Raw genomic sequence first — 5,577 nt, forward strand, 5'->3', positions numbered from 1 at the left:
TACCTGTTTAGACTTCCATATTAACACGTACATAAAACAGCTATTTAGGCTAGCTATCTGCTTACTTACCCTTTGACACTTCAATCTTTTTCGACTTCTCTATTTAGACATCTACTTACAGTTATACCTCGGCTTATTTCACTCTATATAACCTCTATTTAGATTACACATCTACTTAGACTATGTAACACACACTAAGCGTAGATGCTCGCTCTAGTCAGACTTTCTTCTGCTTTGAATTCCTTCATCTATCCTTTTCACTTTAAACTCCTTTATTTTTTGATCTAGATATATAGACGGTCGAGTTACTTTTGTGTTTTAAAACCCTGCATCTCGATGCAGAATTTTTGTATCCCGAAATCCGTTATATAATATAGGAGAGATAAGTTCTTATCTCAAAATCCCTTTATGCATCTATAAATTAATATTACACATGTCAATATATATAAGAGGTTTTTGTAATAGCCCCCCTGAATTTTCAGGCATTTTGGGGCTGTAACCCCCCTTTTTGGGGGGGAACCCCTACATGACGCCCCCACTCACCTGTTCCTCTGACGCATTATCAGCTCCCCCAGTGACACCGGGGCACCCCACATGACATCATCACACCCCCCCCAGGACTCCCCCAATTTTATTCACCCCCAAGAAGGGCACTAAACAAGGGAACCTGCTCCAACCTGCAGCTCATTACTTTAATAGTGCCATTTACAAAGGTACACGCACACCCCTCCCACACCCCCCAGAAAAGGGGGAGCTCTGCTAAAATCTAAAAGGTGGGGCAGCCCCCCAAACAGCTGCAGCCCCCCCAGCCCCTGTCCGCAGGCTGGCGGCTGCCCCACGGCAGAGCAGGAGCGTGCCAGAGGACGGTGTCACGTCTCTCTCGGGCTCCGCTCGGACATGTTCCCGCACTGGGACGGGCTCCCCGGGGTGACAAACAGCCCCGGTCCCTGGGGGCCCCGACTCTCCCCACCGGGCAGCCCTCGCGGCCGCACCTGCGGGGCACCCGCTGGAGACAGAGCCAGGAGCCTCCAGGCCGAGGGATGGCCCCTTACCTTCACCACGCTTAACGACCGGCAGGCATCTCTTGAGCATCACGAGACACTTAGACGACATCTGAAAAACAGAAATCCCAAACTATATTTCAGCACGTTAATAAAATAGCACAGAAGAAAATGGAGGAGCTCAGTCAGCATAAGGGGTAGGAAGGAAATTGAGCCGCAGCAAGATTCCAGGCAAACGGGTCACGTCAAAACACAACACATCCTTTAAAAGCTAGAGTGATTGGAACGCTTGAAAACGGTATTAAGACTAACCGATACCATTTTGAACAGATCCTTCGCGTAACACTGAACGCTCTGGCTGGTGCTGGAAAACGTCTCATCCCTTCCTTACGGCACCGCTGCGGGGAGATAACCCCGTGAGGCTGCGGGGCAAAGTTGTACCGGAACCGGAACCTCCGCTTACAGACCCACCGCAGCAGCTACAGCCCTCGCCCTGCCGCCGCACGTCTTGCTGCCTGGCTCCACGAAGCCTGAAGTGAAGCGTGTCAAACTTGAAAGAGTAACGTAAAAAATTAAGAATAAATCTCAGTAATTCACTTTGTGCTGAGAAGGCGGGCGCGTGTTTACGCACATCCAATATGAGCGTCTAGGCTCTAAAAGCTTTCCATTTTCCTTCTGCGTTCATTCAACTCGCACAGCCGTTCACGCCCGCCATAAGATTATCTATCTCCAAAATACACAGCAGCAACGTGACTGGGGGGTTTTGGCGTGTTACGGAGTCGGGAGGGACGTCCGCCCGGCTGCCCCGCCCAAGAGATGCTGCTGAACTGCCAGGGAAACGCGCGTCGAAAGCGAGACTGAAATAAAGTACTTAAGAGCGCTCCCTCAAAATACCGGCAGGAAACACCCCCCCACAACATTCAGTCGCCCCTCATTAAATATTTACAACAAATACCTACCTGCTTAAGTACACCTAACAAATCGTACCCTACATCTGCTTGACAGTTACAGCTGAAAGAGCGCAAGTCACGTCGTAAATCAGACGATGTTAGCTTTTTTTTAAACTTTCATTTATGACAGAAGAATCGGTGAGTGAAGAGATCCCCGATACAGTTTTACTTTTTTGGGGGGGGGGGAAAAATAATACCACAACAAAAAACCACACAAATCAAATCCCCAGTGTTGCAATACACGGGGCTACCAAGAAGGACCGGCAGACCTGCTAATGCGTTCGGCTGTACCGAAGCATGCAGGCGAACCGCATTTTATGGTATCTCGACTGTTACAACTGAGAACCCAAGCACTACCAATGCCATCAACCTTTGGAGTATGTGCTGTGCTTGGATCTCCGCAAGGACCATGGATTTTTTTGTCTTTAAAAAAAAGCAATACTTTGCAAGTCTTGTGCTGATGAGTTCTGCTGACAAAGACACTGTCTCTAAGATGCACTCTGATGGCAAGTTCATAGAATGCAACCTCACTGAATAAGAAATATCTCAATTCTTCAAAATCTCTTCCTAACAAAAGTCACACTGTGGGGCTTTCAGATGGGTCAGATTATGCATCCTTTCACAACAAGAAACACACCAGCTAACCAGGATATTCTTGCAGTGGCCAGGTGCCTCTTCATCATGTAAAAAAGGAAAAAACCCAGAGCCAGCAATAAGTATCACACAGGTCAACACAGATCTCTTCCAGAGCACCCCCCTCATCAAAACGAACATGCCCATCGGCTCACCTGCTCTGCACAGATTCCAGCATCACACCCCGCTTCCGTCATCGCTTGTGGCACCAAACGTATCAACACACAGTAAACTACCGTTACGCTCGTGAGAAATCACCGCCCCGTGACTTCCTCATTACTACCCAGCTCACTTCTAATGCTCATACGCCGTTCCAAAGACGGCCCACGTGTTACCTACAAAACTGAAGAGCTCGACGACGGACCACAGCATTCTCTGGTCTTAGATGCTGGCCGCTGCCCCACCTTCTCAGACCTCTCATAGGCGTGCGGCAGCAGCACTCCGAGCCTGCCAGCGGCACCTGCAAAAAGCCAAGCGAAAAGGCACCTCCTGAGATGCTGCCCGATGCCACAGCCTGCCCGCACCGATCCCCGTCTCGCACCCCTTTCCCTCGACAGCCTCCCACCCGGCCTACGTCACTTGCAGCTGAACACGGCACCTCGCCCGCCGTCCGTAACACCCAAACGACACGCGTTGCTTATAACTTCACCAGCAACACAACACCTCAGAAAAGAGCTGCTACTTCAGCCCACCAATCACCACTCGCCTTGCTCGACTTGCCTCCTTTGCTCATTGCTACGCTACTTCAAAACCAAAACAAAAGACAAACGCAAGGAGCAATGGAGTCATAGAGGCATCGGTCACATCTTCCCTCTATATACACCACGCACCGACTCACCCGCTTACATCGGTCCCCTCAGTTCCCCTCCGTCGCCCTGCACGACTCGTCCCTCGGCATCTCCAAAACCAATACGAAACAAGTCGCCTGGTTGCACAGCAGTACCTTAACTGTTCCTGAACACCGACTATAACCTGCCATTAAAAACAAACATATGACATCAAACATGAAGCCCTACGCACGTACAAGCTTGAACACCCTGCAGAGGTAATCTGCTCAGCTGAACTCTAGCTGCCTCTCCCAGATAGCCACGGTCACGGCCTCCGAGCCCACAAAACGTCACGGTGATTACGGTCCTTGCCTGCTGAGGAGGGCCACTCCATCCGAGATGACGGTACCACCTTTCCCCCAACAGCCTTAGCACAGCAACAGATGAACCCTAAGCTCTCATCGCTGTGCCACCTACCCGACTCTACACGGCCAGCAAGGCGGCTCCGAGCCAAACTCACAAAACGCACACACCAACGCTATGAGAAACACTACAAACCGCGCGCCTCCAAGACGAGAGAACGCTCTCGGCAAACACAGAGACAACTGGACGGAAGAGCTCGTCCAGCAACAAGACCTGCAGAACCCTGACAGGGATGCAAGGAGGCCCTAACGAGATCCAAAATGATTAGAAGAGCGTCAGGGCCCGTGACAAGAAGTTCCTCTCAAAACTGAGAGGGAGGAGGCACAAGAAGCCCAGCTACAAGACCTAAGAACGTAAGGATGCAGGGAAGAAATCACGCTCCCTGAAAACAGACAGCGACAGAGCAGAGCTGTTCACGCATCTGGGAACGACGCCGCAGACGACAACTGCCCAGAAACTCCTCAAACATCAGAGCGATCCACGCTTTAAACTGTAACGCAAAAAGAAGCACCCGATGGGCGCCGGCCCCACAATTAGGACCTTGCCAGCCCCTAGGGATAGCGCTGTGCTCCTGAGAGCAAAGAGAACAAAGTCACCAGCCCCATGCGCCCCCTCACTGCGACCCAGCTCGCCTGAAATGCTCCTCAAATAGCCTTCGGTCGCATCTTCCCTTTAATCCCGCACACGGACCCGCTGCCTTAGTGTGCTCTACTCAGCTCTGCTCCATCACCCTGCACAGCTCCATCTTCATCCTCTGCAAGAACAGCATGATAGAACAAGTCACCTGGACGCACAGCAACAGCTTAACCATTCCACAGGTCTTGCTTCCACGTAGGAATACCATCTAGAGCCCAACTACTGCATGCCATTAAAGGAAATACCTTCAATCAAATGTTAAGCCCCACGCACGTACAAGCTTGAACAGCTGAGAGGTGCCCTCTGCTCAGCTAGCACTCTAGCTGCCTCTCCCAGGCAGCTACGGTCATCCCCTCGGCACCCACAAAACACCCCGGAAATTACCATCCTCGCCCGCTGCCAACGGCCACTCGCTCCGACGAGGGTTGTACGGGCGTTGCCAAAACAGTCTATGCATATTAACATTAACCATATACTCTTATTGCTATTCTTTCCTCCGCTCTACCATTGCTACACCCCCAGGCGGAGCAGCTCTGACACAGGCATCGACATGCACGGACCGACACCGCTCACAAATACTACAAGCGACGCGATCGAGGCACCTAAGAAAACTCTCACCGAGACGACGGACTTCCGGCCCAGAGATGCCACCGGGCGAGAAGATCTATACGGCAGCGAGGAAGAAGCTATAGCATCCGCAGAGAAGTCACCTACCATCATCACCTGCAATAAAACCATATACCCACAACTAGGACGACGTACGAGCGACAAGCCACTCTTAAAGACCTCAGAACGTTCAGGTGCAGGGAACAGGTCCCAGAAAAGGGCTCTGCGTATTCAGACTGCTCCTCAGCAGCAGTATCGAGGCCGCCTTAATCACCGCTGCAAAAAGATGACCTTCTATAAAGGTCTAATATTTCAGACACAAGACAAATCTATGCAGTAGACTTAAAATGCGAGAAAGGAAGCTCTTGGTTACCATTATGCCGATGAGCCAGGGCTTGCAAAACCCTCAATATTGCTACCTAGGTGCCTGCTCAGCACGGAGAACAACAGACACATCGAGACCCGAGTACAGTAAGGAACAAAGACAGACTACAAAATCCACACAACAGCACAAGCACAGGCAGGAACTCCCCCTGCCTGGCAGATGCTTCTGTTTTGCAG

General features: G+C 51.0%; 1 long non-coding RNA gene across 2 annotated transcripts; it reads right to left on the minus strand.

Annotated features, from left to right (window-relative positions):
* Window positions 1–256: 256 nt before the first annotated feature.
* LOC142051158 (uncharacterized) lies at window positions 257–3,541 on the minus strand. 2 transcript variants are annotated; one of them, XR_012658315.1, is made up of 3 exons: window positions 3,423–3,541; window positions 1,314–3,044; window positions 257–1,113 (listed from the first exon to the last, which is right to left on the minus strand). It is a non-coding gene; the product is annotated as an uncharacterized LOC142051158 (long non-coding RNA). The 2 variants fall into 2 exon arrangements; XR_012658316.1 differs by having other exon boundaries at window positions 667–1,113; window positions 1,320–3,044.
* Between the last annotated feature and the right edge of the window lie 2,036 nt (window positions 3,542–5,577).

Source organism: Phalacrocorax aristotelis, unplaced genomic scaffold (assembly GCF_949628215.1).
Source record: "Phalacrocorax aristotelis unplaced genomic scaffold, bGulAri2.1 scaffold_105, whole genome shotgun sequence".
NCBI lineage: Eukaryota > Metazoa > Chordata > Aves > Suliformes > Phalacrocoracidae > Phalacrocorax > Phalacrocorax aristotelis.